The following is a 21,813-nucleotide window of genomic DNA, read 5'->3' on the forward strand; positions in this document are numbered from 1 at the left end:
CTCTAGGCTTGGCTTGGCTCTTCTCTCAATCTACAGCAGTCTCAAATACCACCAGGCTTTAATCATGCCTGCAGCTGGAAGCAGAAACCGGAGGTGTCTCTGAGATCTTCACCTTTCTTGCCTGATAAACAGGAGCTTTGGTAAGGTTTTTGGTGCTACTCTCCATGGCCAGTAAGCTTCATATTTCTGCCTAGAGAGGAAAGAAACAAATTTCTGTCATTGGTAAGACCAATGACCTTTAACCAAAGTTTGTCAAAGTTTCACCAAAAAAAAAAAAAAAAAAAAAAAAAAAAGACCACCATTTGCCACATCATTTTCATGAAGAATCATACCCAGAACTATGCCAATCCCTGAAATTTATTCCTGGAGAAGGATTATCCAGGGGATACTGGAGAATATGATCAACAATTCAATAAACCTATTTTCTCAGAGAATAGGAGCTGAGTAAGAAAAATTCATAGCATGAACCTCAGCTGGCAAGCTTCGTTTTCTTCCCATTCAAATGCTGAAAATGTAGGTTTACTGTAGAGCTTAGTTCTGATAATTTTCTTTCTCTCCTAGGTACAATATTTGTATTTCCCATTAAATTGAAGATGTCAGCAGCAAGTATTGGCTGGAAAAAGCTCATAAATTTGGTGTTACAGTGGAAATATTGTTTCTGAGAACAAGGTCTTTCGATATTTTTCTGTGTCTGAAACAGTGCTGATATAAAGAACATTAATGTCACCTATCTAAGTAATGGCACTGACATTTGCACTTAGAGAAAGTAAAAGAGGAGGTTTGCAGGGTGTTCACCCTAAATGACCTAGTGCCGTAGAAGGCCTTTGTGCTCCAAAATAATGTAGAATTTTCATTTTCCTGTTTGACAGTCATTCTCCTCACCAGGCCCTTATGAAAAACTAGGACTCTCAGAAGTCTTGGGCAATGTGCTGGAGCTTTGCTTGTTTCTTCATTTGAAGTTGCTGCCAGGACAGGCATGCTAGTTGAAATGTGGAGTTACTTCTGTCATTTAATAATTAGCAAGCACTCAGAATATATATTATTCATTTTTTGAAACATAAATAATTAAGATGTAATAATGATGCTTTTATAAATAATATTTCATTCTCTGTGAATACACTCCAGGACTTCCTTACATCCTAAACCTACACCTTGCTCCCAGCTAGAAAATGCCTTTTCTGGAGCAGTCAATGAAAGCAAATGGGATAAAGGGATCTGAACTTCCTTCCCATTTAGATATCTGTGGGAACATCTTTAAGAGCTCTTTCCCCCCCATACCTAGAAAATTAGTCCTTTTTAAGCAGCCAGACTGTTAAGCATTCATATTATGCAATCCAAATGAGTTGCAACCAGAATACATCTGAAAGTGGTTTGTTGTTTTTTTTGTTTTTTTTGTTTTTGCTTTTTTTTTTTTTTACATATAAAAGCATTTAATCATCTAACACCTACGATTTTGGGAGCCCAAAGTTTACAGGGCAAGGAAATGGGTGAGTAGTAAAAGTGACTGGTCTATATTTCAGTTAAACATTATTTAGTTAATTTGACTTATTGAGAAGTGAATATTGTATAAAGATTCAGTGAGGCAGAATTCCAGAAAAACATGTTCTCTAATTTTACAATCAAAGAACCAAGTCCTGCGGACACTAACTTCTGGATACAGTCCCAGCATGTACCAACCTCCTCTCTCTTGCACCCATGTCGGGCCACTGAACCTCAAACTATGGCTCCTTTCTTAATGCAATTGTAGCATAAGTATGCAGTGCTTCAGAGCTCTATAGCAAAGCTACAGTATAAATGAAAATAATCCCAACTATTTTAACAAACTTATTCCTGCTTTATACAAGTGAAAATATAAGGAAATCAGGACTTGTTATTTTCTGTGAGCATTTGTGGTTTGAAATGCTTTGGAATTTATTATTCTCTTTTCTGATAGTATAAAGCTGACTTAAAGCCAATGCAAAGGTAATTTCCATTAAGCAACTTTCTTCTGTCAGTCTTGTGTAAATGTATATTAGCATAGATGGGAAGCACAAAAAACTGCAAGTGAAAGCTTTACCATACTATGCCAGGAGTCAACAGTAGAATTTTGTTAAGTTCCCTCATTCTAATATTAAAGCAGCTTTTCAATACCTAAACTGAAACAAGTAAAAGCTGTGGGTAGAATAGAGACTTGTCCATTTACTAAAGTGCCTGAAACTATCGAGGAAGTGCTCAAGAACAACACCAGGAATCCATGAAAATTCCTGAAAACTGGAACATAACAGAACTTGCACACAGGGGGCACTGCATGTCTCTTTCTGTGAGGCACAAAAGGGACAAGAAAGTTGACAAGTACATGCCCAGGTGAAACCAAGAGCACTAAGGTTAGCAAGAACCAAAACCAATGGATTGGATTATCATGACTCTCAGCCACAATAATGCTTTGCAGAAAACACCAGAAGGAGGCAGTGGAAAAGTTTGCCAATAATCTGGCATATTAACTGAATGATGGCTGCAGTCTTGGTGCAGCTCTGTCTAGCCCAACCAAATGGTTTCCTTCACTGATGCCAGCTACATTATCAGGTATATCACTAACCATATCAGTTGTAACATGTACAGAATTGCTGAGATCGACAGAAACCCAGCACTTGGAAAGAGTTAAAACACATGATTAGACACAGGGCCAAAATCAAAGGGCCTTAGCCCATCCTACGGGTGGTGCTATCTCAAAGTATAATCACTCCCTGGGGTGGCATAAGGCTATTTATCAACCAACTTGCCTATATTTGAGATGGGCAAGGCAGAGACTTTTGTTTTGCATGCATTTAAGTGCTGCCAAGCAAGAATTGCAGCTGTGACAACTATCCTGTGAAGCTCTCAATTGCGGAAAAAAAAAATAAAAAACAAAAAGAAAGGAATGAATGAATGAATCAATCAATGAATAAAAGGTGTGTGAAAACATGGACACACGAAGACATAAAACCTCTCAGTCATAAAGCACGTGACTGAGGGAAGATAGGAATAGAAGAGAGCAGGAACGTGGAGTGCTGTATGAGTTGGTGACCTAAAACTTTTATCCACTTGTTTACATGTGCGTTATTTTCATGGCAAAAGTCTAAAGATCATCTAAATTAATTAGTTTGCTAGTTAGTGATATGGAAAAGTACCACCCACAACCAGAGTACCAGAAAGAATGTAGTTTCTTATCTTTTTTACTCTTGTCTGATCTGATGACTAAAGGGAAAGGAAACTGTAAGAATCCCTATGCCTTTAAATGCTACATAGAGATGTACCTCTTTCTACTAATGTATTCATGTTACAGTCAGGTCCAACATGAAGCTCTCAGAACGTCCCTATTAAGGATATTCATTGAGAAATGGCTATCAAGATCCCAAACTCTTCAATGACCCCTTCAGAATTTTGCTCAGAAAACAGGATAAGAATAGGCCAGGATGAAAAATAAAGGTATGTGAATTAAAGGTATGTGAACAGTATGAGTGAAAACCAATCCTTTCTTTTGTCATGCCTCGGAAAAAAAAAAAAAAAGAGAGAGAGAGAGATCCAAAGCTCCATCCTACAAACTAGAGGCAATATGCATAGAGGAAAAAAGGGACTTGAAACTTCACAGTGAGTTGGCATATTGTGCGATTTAATGCCAGAATAGGTCAGTAAGTCAAATATCATAACTGAATTTTTTAAAGAGCTGCATGTTTCATGACAACTAGCAACTTTTGGAGCTATCTGAACTAAGATAATGAGGATAATCAAATCTCATGCTTCATTCTACAAAATGATTACCTATAGGAGTTGAGCAAAGATTTTTTCCTCCAAATGCTAAGTGCATTGTTGGTAGGCTGATTTATTTTCTTGCAAGGAGGAAGCTTTCCCTTTCCTGTGCTGCAATGGGTATGATCTGTGCTGAGAAGAGGATACCAGCTTGCTTTGCCAGGTATGCCAAAACCTATTTAAAGATCTGTCTTAGAAGGGAAATCTACTGCCTGTGAATTTAAGCTAATGCATTTTATCTCACAAATGGGGCAGCTGAAGAGAGCTTGCACGGTTGGTTACAAGTCAGCTGTAGGCACTAACTTGTTAAACTGCCATAATGCAATCATGTCCCACACTGTGCCCATATCCTGAGGAGGAGAGGGACAAATAGCTGAGCATGCTGAGATACCATGAGGTAAAGCCAGTGTGGTTTTTTTCCCCAGCTTTTGGGATTTTTCACAGACTGCCTACACTGTGCAAGCAAATGCGTTTGTCAGTACTTTTTAAAAGCAGACTGCTGTGTAATTTTGGAGTCTTCCTGTTCTTCTCCTCTACTTCTCTCTTCTTATAAGTGCATTCACACACAGACACATTTTATAGAGATAAACCCTAAATAGCCATATTTCCTTCTCAATGCTGACTAATGCGGTGAATATTAAAATTCACATGGAAATTCTCCTTTGGGTGAATGACCTGAGAGTGTTGGAAATTCTTCACACACATGTCCACAACATCCACAGCTTCACAGACAGACACAGGTAGGCTGAAAGAGCAATCAGGATACCATCTGTGTTTGGCAGAAAATTTCTAACCACTTTGCTGCTCTCTCTCTCTCTTGTCTCTCTCAGTGTGAAGAGACAGAGGAACCCATGGAGATTTGGTGAGAATTTAAACAGAACATATTGAGGGCTGCACTGACAACTGTGGATTCAAAGTAGATGAAAAATGAGTGCTGGAGCAGCAATAGTGCTATGGATTCAGAAGGGATCTCTGAAGTGGCTAGCACAGGCACAGCTATAAGGGCTCAACCTGCTCCTCCCTTGCTCCCCCATCCCCAGCTCTACTTCTGTATGCAAGGTTTTACTGTTCACAGCAGCTGGTTGCTGTTGATCCCAATTTGAGCAACTCTCTAAGATACATAACAATGCAAATCTTATGTACCTTGAATGAAGAATGTTGAATTCCTCTAGAAATGCAACCTTTCTTTATGCACATTTACCTTTAAAATAGTGCTAGCACAAACCAGATTATAAAGACAGTTGTTTTTCTTTATGTCTGTCATGTTAGCATTACACATACGTAATTTACACTTCTTTTTTTTAGCTTTGTAGGATCTTCTGCATTTCCTTTGCAGAATTACAATGAGGGCTATGAAGTTTGGAGTCTTATGGTCAACTGAGGATCTTGGTCTCGTGGACACGAATCCACTGATACCACTGAAATTATGGTCTTTGTAACTGCAGACATGAGTGTGATATTCTGCCCAGGAAGATATCTACAGAGTTACAGGAAAGAGGACAGTAAGAGTGAACACATTATTTTCTTTGTGGATGTCTAGAGATGAGTATGTCTGGCAGTCATGGTGTTGAATTCAAAATATTTTTTACCCAACACAGAAAGGCAAAAAGAGGAAGAATGGTCTTATATTCTAAACACTGAATTTCTCTTCCACAATTCTGCCAGTGTCAGAATATCACACCATAAACAAGTTAACATTTCTGCATTGATTAGAAGATGTATGAAACTGACTGGTCTGTGTTACCTTTTAGGCCTCAAGAACAACACAAAATCAAACAAAAGATCCTGGAACTGAAGTAAGTCACATCCATTACTTCAGAGTCTGTTGAGTATTTGGATTATATGGCTCAATTTGCCATTTTGCTGGGAAATTATGTGTGATTATGGATATCACTGTCACTCAGTAAAAGGAGCCAGAGAAGAATAAGATCAAGTCAGACCTTGTTCTGCCTCCTCAGCAAAAATATCAAACAAATTCTGATGACAAAATTTTTAATGGGTAATGCTTTTTTATTTAGTTATTAAAAGAGAATAGAACAAGTTGAGATGGGGTCTTAAACAACGAGTAAATCTCACAAACAAGCAATAAAAAATTCACAAAATGTTCCTGGGATGTGGCCTCTACAGCCCAGAGTAATACTTTTCTTTCGAAATAATTACTTTAATAACCTGTAATATCATAACTCCTTACTACCCTTAAGGGAGGAAGAGAAGACAGAAGACAAGAAAGAACAGCTTTATTTTCAAGACACCTTTCTGAGTTTGCAGAATGGATGATTTGAGAAACTACCTGTTTACTTATGCTCCATAATTAACCCAAATATCTTAGCACTCAGGATACTGCTAAGTATTTTACAGAGATGTAAAGAGACACTGCCCTGACCCAAAGACAATCATCTCTGTGACATGAGGCTCTTTAATTTGAAAATTACTGAAATAAATAAGAACCTCCCAAAAACAATTTTGAATTAATTCTTTTTTCTGTCTGAAATCAATTATAACACCAGAGCATGCATATCTCTAACACGTGTTAAAAGCAGTATTCCAATGATGTAACATCCACGGAGCAAAATGGGCTTTAAACATAATTCCATTTTTATTTTATTGTAAACAGATGAATGATTGTTAAAGGTTGTTACATTTATTTGAAAAACTGGCCAGAATGCCATCATCAGAAATTACAAAGTACCTTTTTAAGTCTGCTGTTTATTTAAGGGCCTACATAGTAGTTGAGATTGTTAAAACCATTTTGGTCATGTAGCAGATTCGAAGGCTGAGAACTTCACTGAGATTTTTACAAGAGACTTCCAATCAAAATGGTTTGAGTCAGTGGCTTGGAGTTTATTCAGTTTAGAAACTGACTACAAATCCTCCAAGATGAATTAAAGTCCCACTGGAAATTTATGCTTATGCACAAGAAATTTATTTTCCTTAGAATCCTCAGTAGCCTATAAATCAAAAAAAGCTTTTGGACTACATGTTGAAACACACATGAAGCAGAAGTTAGGGACAAATGACCTTTTCTTGCAGTCGATGAAGATCACCTGTGAAATTCTGTAGAAAACAGCACTGCTCAACATCCATGGATGACATGGAGTAAATGCTGGGGTGATAAAAGTTGATAGATGCAGATAGATATAAAGGGAAGCACACTGGGAAAAAATGTCTTACATTCACACCATTACTACTCAGTGGAGAAAGTTGATCTTTAAAATATTAAAGACACTTCCATGAAAACTATCAAGTCAGTAGTCATCACAAAAGTAAATGAAGTGTTCTGAATCCTTAAGAAGAGAGTGGAGAAGACGAAAGTAAACCTCATCATACCACAGCAGAAATCCATGATTAGCCGTTCTGTGACTATAAAGGGTTCAGATCACATCTAGTAAAAAGTATAAGTTCTAATGGGAAAAGTTTCAGATTTATGTCTGAAGGATCTCAGCATGTAACAGTTTCTGTATAGGAATGACTGAGGTTATGAGGTTCATTCTATCTGGTCTACAAAATTCCAAGTGGCCTGAGGAGTTTGGGTTAGGCCCAGATACCTGTGTTTATCTTCCAGTTCAAGTACTAAGGATCTTTAAAGAAACTAGACTCTAAACATACAAAAAGAGGTGTTTGTGTAGAAACAGCAGCCCAGTTGAGCTCCTTGCCTAAAGAAAAGGATAAGGAATATTCACATGGGTTCTAGAGATGGAAGAACTGTAGGTTTCAAAACAGACAAACAAAATCAGGCTTAGGAATTCCTATTAACAAAACATAAAAGGATGTTTGAGGAGAATGACAGGGGAAGATCATAAATGTTTATCATGTCTTTTCCTGACACGTCCTTGCACTTCCACTTACAGATGCCACTTGGGGACAGGACACTGTGTTGGATGAACCACCAGAGTGACCCAAAGTGAATGGTTTTTTATAATCACTGAACTAAATGGGCAGAAATAGCAGGTATTGTTGACATATTTCATCATTTTGCACCTATAAAACAGTTCCTGGGACAAAGGACTTGGTTGGTCTTTTGGTCTATACAGCAGTATGTACAAAAAAGTGTTGCAAAACCCCACTTCTTGAGAATATTGTGAATGACTTGTGTCAGATAACCAAAAGGAAAGCCTTTTGATACCATGCTTTTGTTCAAGCAAAATTTATGTTAACAATAAAAGAATAGAAGAATAGAGAAAAGAATGAGAGGTTTTTACTGTTAATATAAAATGTGCTTTCTTGATCTCCCATGGCTAAACATCATAGCAGTACCTTTCATCTCAGACTGTGGTGGAAGGAGCTAATTCTTACACAGAAGAACAATTAGTGAATGAACCATAAGGTGCTGTATTTAGCAATGTTTTTGTGCAAAACTGGAACTTGGCACTTCATGGGGAAGGGAAGAATTTGTCTTTGTACTACTCACTGGGTGCATTAAAATCCATTGAAATTTTTCTGTCACCAATACAGCATGCAATCAGATGGAACACAACAAAAATGTTTCTAAAGAATATATTTGTTTCTGAATAATTTCACCAATTTATCAACTTATCATGAATTTCAGAATAACTACAAAAGTTGAACAGCCATGGGTTTCATGTCATCCTTGCATTCATACAATGGCAGCTGCATAATACTGCCTGGTGCTGCAACTTGTAATTGAAATTAGTTCTTAGGAATACATTAATACAAGCCTTTGTTTAAGTTCATGGGCCAACTTCAACCCTGATGGAAGCCCCGTGAAGGCAGTGAATTTGAATTATGCTGACATCAGGTGTTGATTTAAAAATGTTGACAGGATAGCATTTCAGATATCAAAATGTCACAGAAGTTGGAGAAAGAGTTCTGGAAATGTCAAAAATTGAGAACTGCCAGTGTTCATTGGATAAGCAACATTTACAAGCCTCAATCTAGCCAACAAGAGGCAATATGAAAAAAATCTGTGACTAAAAGAAATGTCCTGGCTTAATCAGCTAAAATCCTATATGGCTAATGACAGAAGTTCTTGTTCATGAACTCAAAAATGCTTGATAGATCTGTGACTGAAAATAACTATAAAGTTTATTTGATTTCATTCAGACTGTGGCTTGAACAATTCCAAATTACAGTTAGGCTGGGGCAAAATAACAGAAGTTTGAATAAGCATCAACTTGAAAATAAAATAATTGTCTGAGCTATGATACCTAATCAGAGTAAGGGAACGTCTTCTGCCTATCCCCTTGCCATCTCACGAACATGAGGTTCCAGATTTACAAAGAAACTTGAAAAGTGTGAGGTCAGGATTTCAGCTGGCTCTGATGTTGTTTAAGTTCTAAGCTGCTGGCACTATTCCCTTGCCCTCATCAACCTCCGCTTATCTAGATCATGGGAAAAGTTATATTACCATACTTGAACATACTGGAATGGGAATGTGTATTTGAACATCTAATTTCCTTTGAAAAACTACAGTAAGAGAGTAATTATCCCAAAAAAACCCCCACCAAATTCTAAATGTTACCAAAGTTGCATCAATCTTCAAATACTCCTTAATTTTCTCAATCATTTCATCTTAATGCATTTCACCATGCTCCTAAAACATGATGGACTTGATCAGATTAATAGTAGTATCCCAATGTTTCTTATCTCTGCTTCCATTGCTAAAAATAGGAAACATTTTTAGTGTTGTGAAGTATTTTAGCAAGAGAAATAGTAAAATAATCATAAAATATATACATATATCTGTTTAAATTGCCACAGTGAGAAAAATAAAATGATGTGCAGGGAATGAAGAATTAAATAACATGGTGGTTAACCCACACACCAAGAACATTCTGAGTGCTCTAGTTAATCAGAAAAAAGCCAATTGTTTAACGTGAAAGATAGCTCATCTTCACATTACCCAAAATGTATACCCAGAAAATGGTTAATTAGTTTACTTAACCAAGTGTGCTTTTGTCTTATTCTATTTTTTTTCTGAATGATATTAAATGTATTTTATTTAATCCATTCAAATTTATTCATTTTTGTTACAAAATATCAATGCAAATCAATGAATCATCTAGCTACATTTGTCTCTTTGGAGTGAAAAATAAGCAGAGGAAATAAAAGTAATTTAATTTAGCATTAATAAACTCTAAACTGATGTTTACAATAAATCAGCCACTATTACCATGCTTAATAGTTATGAATGAGACAAAGCTGATGTGGATACGTCTTTCTTTTTCTTTTCCCTACTCTTAAGGGTGAATCTCTCCTACACCCTTCTAAATGAGCATGTCAGTTGTTCAAGTGGCTGTATAAAAGGGCCATTTTATAAAATAAGAGCCAAATAAGAGACAAGGCCAAGAGTCTTTTAATTCCTCAGGTTTATTTTCTTACCAGAAAAAAAAAAAAAAAAAAAAAAAAAAAAGAAGAAAAGAAAATAAAGATATGAATGTTCAGTTTCCCTGCAACATTCAAACAGATGTGACAGTCTATAAACAGAAGGAAAGGAGAAGAAAAGAAGAAAAAGTCCTTACATGTTAAGCATTTTCATTCAACTTTTCTTTTGTATAAAATCCTTATGTAATATTCCAGTCCCCTGAAAATAACTGAAGCTGTACAAACATTATTAATTTCAATTTACAAAGATCTTCTCTGTTCTTGATTTTCCACAGACTTTATTAGTGATTAAAACATTGTGTTTCTGATAAGTTTTTCTAAACACAACCATAGCAGTTAATGTTCTGGACATATAGCAGATGCCATCAGCATTAGCCACTGTGTCTCTCCTTCAGGAATCAGTGATGAAAAATATAGGAACCAAGTGAGAAAGAAATCCTGTCCAAAAATCCCTTACTCTTGCCACACTCAGAACATCCAGAATTCACCTAATGTTTCTATAAGATTGCTTCCTAAGTAGCTGCATCTCTGGAATTATACCCAGGACGAGTTACACTCTCAGCATATTTTTAGAAAGTTTATAAGAGCTAAGAAAGGCAGAGAGGAGAAGGAACACACAGAAAAACCAAAAATATTTTATGCTTTTGTGAGTGATTAATTCCACGGTATAAAAGTCTGAAAAGGCAGTGGGCCTGGAAAGCAAACCTACATGCTAATGCACGCCAATATTGTAAAACTACACAGCATTTTTTATCCAAGGATCTTTGCAAAAATGGATATCATAGATACTGCATTTTGCTAAAGGTCACTCAGCAAGCTGAAACACGAGCAGAAGTGAGGTGTTCTGGCTCCTGTGTCTGTATCCTACCCACCAAAAGACACCACAGCCCTGCTAAGATGAACTGCCATGAAGAGAGGCTTTTGTCTGATTAATCTTTTGTCCTGTCAGGTTCACAACACCCCTTGCTAAATTGTAGTTCAAGGTCTTCTGATGTTTACCTAACATATCAGCACTTATTTCTCTGAGGTTTTTATAACTCAGGCATGAAAAATTTGCTCCAGGGTGAAAGTTGGCATGAAAGTGTCTCCAGCCATGAGTACAGCTTTTTTTTCCCCTTGTTTTCTTTTTAAACTAAATTTAGGGAAAGGGGGGAAAAAAGGCTAAAGTATTTCCAAGAGCTTGCAAAGCTGGAAACACAAGATCATTTACTTGAACCAGTTTACCCAGACCAAACCGTAATGAGAATCATACCATGCCTTAACTCAAACTTAACCCAAAGCATTGTTATTCACTTAGGCCTTTTCTCCAACAGAGTTCAGTGGGATTTGAAAGGGGGTTTGCATATTTTTAGTTTTTTTGAACCAGTCCACTGTGGTAAAATACTAATAGCAGGAATGTTGTGAGGGCTTAAAGTCACTGGAATTTCCAGCTCATGATGATTTGGCTGAACTTCAGATAAGAGGACACCCACTTCAAAACCCTCAAATTAACACTCAAGTTCACCTGTAAGTTGTGAATCCTACCATAGCATTAGGGAGGGTAGTAAAACTTGCCCCTGCTCCATATGTTTCCACAAGTGCTTCAGGCATCCTGCAGCATGCAAGATATCCTTCATCTCAGCCATGGACAATGTGCTTTGCCTAAGGCTGGAATGGAAACAAGTTTTACTCTGATTTAATTTTCTTGTGTTTTTTGGCTGTGCTGCCCAGGCTGCCTCAAATTCACCATTATCAGATGGTCTTTGCATAGTCTATACCTGACCTTCTCTTTCAGACATGGTGTGAATGATAAAAGACAGGCTTCAGAGGTTCCAGAGAGGAAAAGGGTCTTTTACAAAAGCTGCTAATATGGAAAATGTCCTACATGCAGATGTATTAGATCACAGATTAAAGATACCCTATCTGATTACCCTACCCCACCACGTGAAGTAGGCACTACCAGATAAAAAACATGGCTCCTGTACAAAGAGATTAAAATCTGACCTAACTCACATGGATTGCTGGCAGCACATGACTGTTTTTCAATCCACGTCTCAACTACACAAGCACGAAATGTACTCCCACACCTTATGCACAAAAAGGAGAGTTTTCAATGTGAAAGTGTATCTTTAATAAGCATCCAATGGACTTTTAAAACTCAGGACTTCAGACTAGGGAAGTCTGGTTACAATAATTATAATTTTTGAAGGAATTCTAGGTAATGTAAGAGAATATAGATATTTAGATCTTTGAAAAAATGGTCAGTTTTTAAACTGTTTGTGTACTTTGTTTTATGTTTTCCTGTCTTACTGTTGTATTGACTTGATTACCAAGGTATCAAGATACTAAGGAAGTGAATTTACTTTACAAAATCCTCCTAGCCTGTTTAAAATGTAGTACAAGATTTGGCACCATTGAATAATGGTGTTGTCAAAGTTAAAAGCTGTCTTTTCTCATAAAATTATCTTTCTGTCCTCAAAGAACTGTAGGGCCATAATCTCTCTTAATTTTCGTGTTCTTGAATAGGAGTCTAAAGATTTCCGATTTTTTTCTTTAAACTAGGTTTTGAAAGATCTGGTGGTGACAGGCCACACCAAAGTGCCTACAGGGACAGCCAAATCTTCTGCCTTTTATTTGCCTGAAGATTACTGCTTTTCCTCGTCTCATCTTTCTTCCTTCAAATGCCATAGGACTTATCCACCCTTACCTTGTCACAATGTCTTTCTCAAATACCTTCCAGGACTGGCTCTCAGCAAATTAAAGACTATTTACTTATTTCTGAAGGAGGTACAGGGACAAATTTTTAGGTAATTTTATATTCACAGGGCTGGAGCACCTTCCAGCGACAATTGTTTAAAATTGTACGGTTATATGGTGGTCTGAAAGGAGAGAAAAATAGTCGATTACAGATAAAACTCAGTTTTAGAGTTAGAACATAGTTTCCAGCTGTGAAAAGTCATCAGACAGGGAGAATACGGAGGCCTACAAAAGAGGACAAATGTGAACTTGTAGTGAAATAGTAAAAGAGATTCTAATCCTTTTCCAAAATAAAGTCATTAATCAGGGACAAATTTAGGACAGCCAATGGGTGTTTTGACACCAGCTTCAGTGAAGTGAAAATTCACCTAGGCCAACTTTTTTCAGCATCAGGATCTGTAGCTGTTTCTGCTTTTACAGACTTTGAAAACAAAGCTTTTTAATAGGTATATTTATCGTCTTCAACACTGAGAAGCAAGAAGGAAAAAAATCCTGGAGTTGTTGATAGCTTTGCAGTGTAAGAGCTTACAGGCTTCTTTATATTTTTCCTGCTTAATAACTTTGGATTACTTCCTGTTTACTGTCAGTGCATCTAATGTGTATGTCAGCTTGGTGCAGCACTGACATGATATATGCATTAGACCACACATTGATAGCAAAGACAAAGTTACTTGATTCTGACAGGACAAGAAAAGAACCCACAAGCAGTAAAATATAGGGTTGCCATGTGACTACGTTCTGCTTCAAAACCATGTATCACATGGTGATAGCACAAGAATTAGGGGATTGTGAGAGCTGCTGGAACTGCAAAGGCAATTATCTGGTCCCTTCGCCTATATGTCTCCCACATTAATCTGCACACCTGCTTTAATCTCCCTTGTGTCCTGATGGGCTGCTGAGCTCTGCCTGGAGTTCCTGTGCATTGCTCCTCACCACAGTCAGCCCAATCACTACACACCTCGTGCATTGCCTTGTTTCCCTTGCAGCACCCATGCCTTTTGTTGGTAATGATTCTGCTGCTCACCTACCCCCACACACACCTTCTGGTTACACTGCCTGCCCTTTTCTAAATCTACCTGTCAGATTAGGAGAGCTAAGGCAGCCCAGGGGGAAAAGGAAGAGGGCAACAGGCAATTTACTGTCAATGCCAATAGTTTAGTTTTCTCTTCAGAAAATGCAGACTTGCAATGAACTAAGACTGCAATACTTGAAATCTTATTGATGTTCTAATTACAAATCTGAAGCATCCAATTCACCAACTCAGGGAAAATAAGGAAGAAGCAAATTATTATCTACAAATAAAACAATACAATGAGGTATTTGAGATCATGTGTTTTGTTCCCTAAGAAAATTCTGGGTTTTTATTTAGTTAATGTGAGATACTGAAGGGTAAGTCATTGGTTAAAAGTCCTAAATGTGTATTTCTGCCTTTACTATGATTTGCATAAATGCCGACTGTGCTACCTGAAAGCATTCCTGTTCTGATTTATGGGTGTGTTTGTATTGCTCATTTCATAAATCTTCTTCTCTAGGACACTTCTGTTCTGGTATTTATTGACCGAAGACAATTTGCGTTAAGAATGTTTTGAGATCTTGCCAGATATGCACTAGGGGATATTTGAGAAAACATTCAGTACTCAAGTGAATGAATCTAGGCAAGCATATGATCTCACTACCCAAACAAACATTTTGCCATAATATTTTAGTACCCTATTTTATTAAGAGAAACCTATGTTTCCATATGCACCTATTTACCATAGAGTCAATTCATTTAGGCCAAATCAAAAGAAGTGCTGGAAGGAGATAATTTAGGTTAGCAGCCTCAGGCTGGTGATTATGGCTCAGCAAACAAATCTTTAGGGTCCAATCTTCTTTCACTGAATCTAGCTCAAGCCTAAGTACTGCCCTGTATTGAAACAAAATGCCAAAACATGCCCTCTGTTACCTATTTCTAGGAATTTTACTTTGAGGAAAGAATTCTTTGTTACTAATTGCTATTATCAAGTCTGAAAAGACATAAAAATCTTTGATTGAAATGAAAACTTTGCACTACTAGAAGATGTACATCTTCACAGTAAGAGAGGTAGATGCGAACATAAACAGGCTGTATGAATAGTGGGAGAAACATGTTCACGTGAAACTGTGGCACAAGGAGATGAAGGGGTATTTGTGCAAGGCAAAATCATCTCTGCAGTATCTGGTGGCTTAAGGGTGCCTGTCTTGGTGCTCATCCCATGACATAGTCTTCATGTTATGTCCCGACCTGGAACAGCACTGATAGGAAAACAGATTCACCCTCTTCAGGTCTTTACTTGGCTCGATTTAGGTCAAAGCCAACCTTTCCCGTGGGATTAGGTAACTTCCTTTGAAGGGAAGAGAGAGAGAGAGAGCAGGGATTCCCCACATTGTTTTCTTTCCCCAGTGGCCATTCCTGTGCAAGACTGGGTCACCCAGCACCCACACTTCAGCTGGGAGATACTGCCATCTTTGGAGGATCTCTGCATGCTAGCTGCTCCTGACTTGGAAGCTGTTGTGGGAGTCTTCAGTCCCTCCTTCCAAATCAGTTTCACTTTGCAAGAAACATCTAGAGATTCATTTGGCCAAAGAGGGAAAGCAAGACTGAGCATGAATCTCTATCCTATGAGTCAGGGCGCTCACCTGGAAGGAAGGATACCTGGGCTCCAGTCTCTTGTTTCAATGTGTTTGTGTGATTTATATTAAACAGCCATTGGATAAAACATTTAAATAGTTATTAGAACAGGGATAGCAGCCTAGGTCTGCGCCCTTCCCTTCCAGGTGAGGGCCCCAAACCGCCAGAGAGTCATGCTCAGTCTTGCAATCTCCCTATCTCTTACTAATGAATCTGCTATTACTTGATGCAAAGTGAACAGCTTCCGCAGCAAAGATGGGGAGAACACTTCCCCTTTTCCCCTGTTTTTAGTGAGGAGGGTTGAAAGGCTCTCAGGCACAGCAGGAAACCCCGCTAAAGTCTCCTGGTCCCAAGCTAAGGGTTCACTGTGGGACTGGTAGCACCACTCCTCTGGTGGCTGTGTAGTCTGAGGTCACCTGGCAGACTGAGCCCCTAAGGGGACCACACATGAAATAATACCTCATCTGTAGATCCCCAGCCAGACAGGCAGGAATTATGCACTGAGTTACCTGGGACTAAGACACATGGTGGCCTGCCCAGACCTAGAGGCACTGGGGGATCTCCTCATCCCAACACGAGAAACACTGGGCAGGTGGCAGGTGAGTGGGGGCTGGAAGGGTGCTCTCACAGGACTCAAAATTCCACCGTCCTCACCTGAATCTAGCCCTGGGTCACCTGCCAAGGACCACCGAGGGAAGCTGGGGAGGAGCGAGCCTTGAGCCGTCTCCTGAGGCACAGCCGGGCACCTCTTTGCTCTTATGCACTCCTATGCAACTTCTCAAGGAAGAAAAACATCTGCAGCGAGGGTGGATGAGGCAGACTGTTCATCAGACTGATCTTTCTTTCTGAAAGATCAGAAAGATCACAGCTAACAGCCACTGCCATTTCCAGTGGATACATGCAATTAGCAACCATTCAGTAGTCAGCCCTAAACGAAAATCACGAATAGAGCTAGTGAGTTCCTGGTGGAAAGATTTAGTTATCTTTCCAGAAGAAAAAAAATGTGTCTGTAGCCTTTTAACCCATCTTCTTTTCCCTCCTCTTACTCTTACACTGGATAATTATTTATTTTGTAGCTTAATTAGCTAAATATGCATGTGTTATGATGCTTTTAAGAAGGAAGTGAGTTTGTTAAGTTGTTGGTGGCATGTGGCTTTTGTTCAACATCTGTGATGTCAGTTTATACCATAATCATCTTTACTTGCAGTGGTCTGAGGTGATGGAGTTTTTTTCCCAATGGTAATATTTAAATTATCAGAGTAAAGAGTAAAATTTGGAAAAGGGCAGTGACTAACAGGGAGCTACTTCATGTGGGTAGAGGCTAAGTGATAAATTTGCACAGGCCCTCAGCTGCCTATCTGTGAGGCAAATTGTGAGGTTCTCCTTTAGAAGGAGATCCTTTGAGGCTTTTCAGAAGGTGTACTAAAAACTACTAACAAGAATTGACCAAATCCACCCAGAAGTTTCTTTTCTGGTTATCACTGTGTTTTCAGAAACATAAAGGGACTTGAAATGGATCCCCATCCCATCAGCTCAACAGTAAAAGCATCTAGGTAGAACTGGTGCTTAGGAAGAAAATGCAAAGCAGGATATATTGCAGGGAGCCGAGGCAGGTTGTCTTGCTGCTGCTACAGCTCCACACAGCAGCATAAGTTCCAGCTGCCTGCACACAAGCAGCTTCCTGTACATGTAGGCCAGGTGTAAAAGGTCATTTCAAGAGTTAGCAGCTTTGTTTCTTATCAAATGCCCAGCCATGAAAGTAACTACAGCATGTATCAGTGATTCACCCCCACAGCTGTCCAATTCTTTAGTTTGTCCAATTCAGACATATCCAGCATGGTGCTCTGTGCCAGCTCCAAACCCTGACAAACGTCTTTTGTTTGCATTTGGTTGTCAGACATAATGTATGCAGCCACAGGCTTGCAGTAACATTTATTCCTCCTTCTACTGGAAAGTTGAGTAAGGCTCTTAGGCTCATCTCCCCAGTGGTAAACCCTAGCTATCTCAGTAAGGAAACTGGTCTCCCTCAATTCCTTATCTAGTCAGCTGAGCTGCTCAAGAGGACTATTCAGAACATGCGAATTAGTTTCTCCTGAGAATTACACTTTAAAGAGCTTGTCTCAAGCAGAAACAGTACAGCTACTAGTTTACAGTATTCAGTGCTTGAAAACCCATCCATACTCACAGATTAATACTCTACACATTACTATATGTTCATATATTAAGAAATAAACTTTCCTCTGAATCTATGAATTTGTCCACCAAAAGCTGTGCCTGCTACCTGATGAATGCAGAAAGAAAAAGCTATAACCTTGAGTAAATCACTGAGAAACCATAACATGTACAGCAGTTCCTGCATCAGCTTTGAGAATGAAATGTTGCTCTATGTTTTTAAGCTCGCTGACAGTTTTATGATTTAAAGGCATTTTTTCTGTCTCTTTCCCACCCTCCCATTCACGTATTCTTCACGGTGGTTCCTGTGCAACAACACTCAGTAATAACCCCTTTCCCTAAGGGATCAAGGAAGGAAATTCGATATGTCACTGCCTCTCCCCTTTCTTTTTTTTTTCTTTTTTTTTTTTTTTTTTTTTTGGTTTGGTTGTTTTGGTTTTTTTTTGGGGGGGGGGGGGTTGTTTGGTTTGGATGGTCTCTGAAATGGGCTGGAATGCAAATGGAAGATATTTGGCAGGTTGACATTTGTCTGCAAAGCTAGGCACCAAGCCAGAAGCATGGAGCAAGCTGGAGTGGGTTTACATAAAGTGGGAGCAATGGTGCCAGAGCACACCAATACATTTTCCCCTGAGACTCATAGGCAGCCCACTCAATGCTTCATTAAGGGTGAAATCCAGCACTATTTGAAGAGCCATAGGAAAGAGCCTGTGCACCAATTAAGTTCTCGAGGCCTCTGAACTGGTCTGAATTCCACCCACAAGAAGAATTGTTCACTGAAGAAAAGATGTTATTATCCAAATTAAAGTCTGCTCTTGTGAGGAAGAGAGACTGTGTTGGCATATGGTTGGAAGCAGCACAACCCTTCTATACAATCCTTCATAGATGATTCCTTGCAGAATATTCAGCGCAAACAGCCTCTTGCCCTTTCATTAATAAACCTTACAAGGTGGAAGAGTCCAGGTGACCAAGAAAGGAGGATATTTCCAGGAAGAATCCTAGAATCTGATCTTTCTTTGAATGGGAGTACAGGAGTCACTTCTACACTGCTGGGATGTTGCAGAGCAGCCAGGGCTGTCTGTGGTGAGGTGGCTCAGAACAACATCCCAGGGTCTGTTTTACAAACACAGGTATTAGTTTTTCCCAATCTCTTTCTGCATGAATACAGGATGAACACAAGCGTGACAGGCACGATACAGCATTTACCACAGATAAGTATCTTCTATTGCTTCAGTAGGCTGGAATACAGTTTTTGCAACAGAAGAAGTTTGCCTACATTATTCTTTAATTTATATCTATATAAGACATGTATCTATTATTATTTATATCTATATAGGAGAGGTAAGCATTTAGTGGCTGACTACTGAAGTAGGAAGTCAGTCTTAGATGGAGGATATCTTTCTATTAACAAGGGCAACACCATTATTTTGTATGGGTTGCATGAACGCTCATTTGTTTGCATGCAGTGCAAGGAACATTGCATATTTTAATTTCAAAACAATGGGGTGGCACAATGTCAAAGAGACACAGAGGGACAGGGGGAGCATGGGGAATGCTTGTAAAGTTCCAGAGCCTTTTCACAGCAAACCAGTGATAATGCAAACTAATGGTTTCTGTAATATGAACCAGGATAAGGTCAGTTTGAGACTAATTTTTAGCTTCCATCAGAATGCATCTGCTCCATAAAATAATCTCTTTACATAGTGCGTTAGATTGAAATGTAGGGTTGAATACTGAATGGTAGAAATATGGGGGTTTTTTAATTAAAAGCCCCTTCACACTTACACATACCAAAGAAGCTGAGTACAGGGATGGGGACTCACCAAACAATTTGTGAGTTCAACCCATCAATTGAATACTTGCTCCTTGATGCACATGCTTAACTCCCATTAGTGCCACTGGGAGCAACAAGACTGCACCAATGGAGAGAACTGATCTCATAGTCTTTACTCAAATGTATATGCTTTCCACTGAAATTAAGATGCTTTTAAGAATGTGGGGTTAAGAAAAATACAGTCTGCACAATGAAAGTGAATCAAATGTTTATATTATGTAATTGCTTTTGCTGGCTTTGACAAGGAAAATTAGCAGTGTAAAGTGCCAGTTCTAAAGTGCGTACTTGAATATACTTGATGAGCATAAGATCCCTGCACACCTAGGGCTAGATTGATTAAAAAAAATCACATAAGAAATTGAGCTCAATTTTTTTCTTGCTCCTGCAGTTGCTGTCAGGAACCTGTGAGTTGAGGTGTTAATTCCATAACTGGCTAAAGTGTCAAATGAAAGAGAATATGCTCTAACATGTGGGCCTGATGCATCCAGCAAGAGATGGATTAGAGAAGATAATAGAAATGGTCTTGTTCCAGGCCAGCATTGTGTAGTCCTCAGTCAAGATTTTGGATTTCAAGGTCAGAAAGGGCTATTGTGATCATCTAAGATACATCTAAGATACAGAAAGAACTGAGGTCTTTCTTAAAATAAATACATTTTAAAAACCAAAACAAAACAACTTTCTTGGATAGAAAATTCACTACAGCACATCATAATTACTGTCCTTATCAAAACAACAAACAAACAACTATTTCCTCAAGATGTGTACCATTGAAAAGGAATATGTTTGGGTTTAAGCATTGTATTTTATTAAAACCTTGTCTGCATAACTAAAGAATTCTCAGCATGAGAACTGAATGGGAATTTTTTCACAACTCTCTAGTCAAGAGCAGAGGGAGAGGAGAATCCTTTGGAAGGTGGGACAGGCACCTTAGGGATTTGAGCTCCGTTGCCACCACAAGACACTGGGGCCTGGAGTACATCCAGCGTGCTGCCCACTGTAATTGTGTCAGCTGATAAAGCATTCCCTGGAGCAGGCTTGAAGCTTTTCTACGTGGATGGTCAAGAAAGTTTGCATAAAAAACTTGGACAATGGTAGAATTGCACTCACTCTTCATCAGCAAGTAAAGCTGAGGAGAGGAGGTGGAGTCATGAGCTCTTCAATAGCTTCAGTCCCAAGGTTATGTTTTGCAGTTATGCAGTGGCTTGTTTTCTAGATCTGCCTACAAACACTGGCAAAAATGATGCAAATTGCAAACAATGAGTGGGAGAAGTGTATGTACATCCTACTGTATTTTCTTCACAGGTTTTATCTGTGCCTGTTTCCTCTGTGATGTTTTGTGAAAGCCTTCTCCAAGGTGACACAACCTGAATATTGTTTGTAGTTTTATTTGTAATGTATTACCTGGGAAAGTAACAAAATGGGGCAAAAATTATAATTAAATCTAACAGGTCCCAAAACATCAGGAAAATGTATTTGTTTTAAATCAGAATGCAAGTTGGGACAGAGATCTTTCAAATTTGGGTGGCTCACAGAGAAAAACACTGATTTGTGCCAGCTATGGAAATGCATTGCCCTCAGTGGGATCACAAAAATACGTGTAGGGAGACACAATCCACGGACGGCTTATTTAAGCAGATGGCTTCATTTTGGGGGTGTACTGTTTGCCTAGCACATTATAACTCTAGCAAAAAGGATTTGTATCACTTTTCTTATCAAGTTATGACCTGTATTTTCAAATGTGGGTGCTTACAGTTAGCAGTTAAATAAGTGTCCTGATTTCCAAAGCCACTGAAGAGGCATAAGGATGTCTCTTTGTTTCCTTTTTTTTAGTTTGTTTGGTTTGGGGTTTTTTGTTTGTTTGAGTTTTTTGTTTTGAAAGCTTAAGATGTCACTCAGCTCTGTAGAGATTAATGAATCATCAGGGATCTTGAACAAGACTTTCATGACCAAAACAATCACTGGAGTTCCATGTTTAGAGATATTCTTAGAAGCAGGTGAATGGGATAAATTCACTACACAACAGTTAGGTTCATGTGGCAGAAATTATCTAATATACAGGAGGAAAAAGGATTGTCTATACATTCCCAACCACCTTTGAAGAGTCTTCATTGTTTTAACTCCATCTTGATTATGTCTCCTAACTTTATTAAATGTACAAAGTTTATGGTCATAGAATATAGGACAAAACCCTGAGAATTAGAATCTACTAAAATTATCTCAGCTTTGACCAGTAAATTGGACCAGATGACCTCCAGCTATCCCTTGCAACCAACATTATCCTGTGAATCAAGTTAAACCTTATGCAGTTTGATTATGA

General features: G+C 38.6%; 1 long non-coding RNA gene across 1 annotated transcript; it reads left to right on the forward strand.

The window, feature by feature from the left end:
• The first annotated feature begins 4,127 nt into the window (after window positions 1-4,127).
• LOC136291814 (uncharacterized) lies at window positions 4,128-5,984 on the forward strand. Its single transcript, XR_010721747.1, has 3 exons — window positions 4,128-4,162; window positions 5,517-5,561; window positions 5,967-5,984. It is a non-coding gene; the product is annotated as an uncharacterized lncRNA (long non-coding RNA).
• The last annotated feature ends 15,829 nt before the right edge of the window (window positions 5,985-21,813 follow it).

The sequence above is a fragment of the Chamaea fasciata genome, unplaced genomic scaffold, assembly GCF_029207755.1.
Source record: "Chamaea fasciata isolate MVZ Bird 193981 ecotype frontalis unplaced genomic scaffold, bChaFas1.0.hap1 SCAF_7, whole genome shotgun sequence".
Classification (NCBI taxonomy): Eukaryota; Metazoa; Chordata; class Aves; order Passeriformes; family Sylviidae; genus Chamaea; species Chamaea fasciata.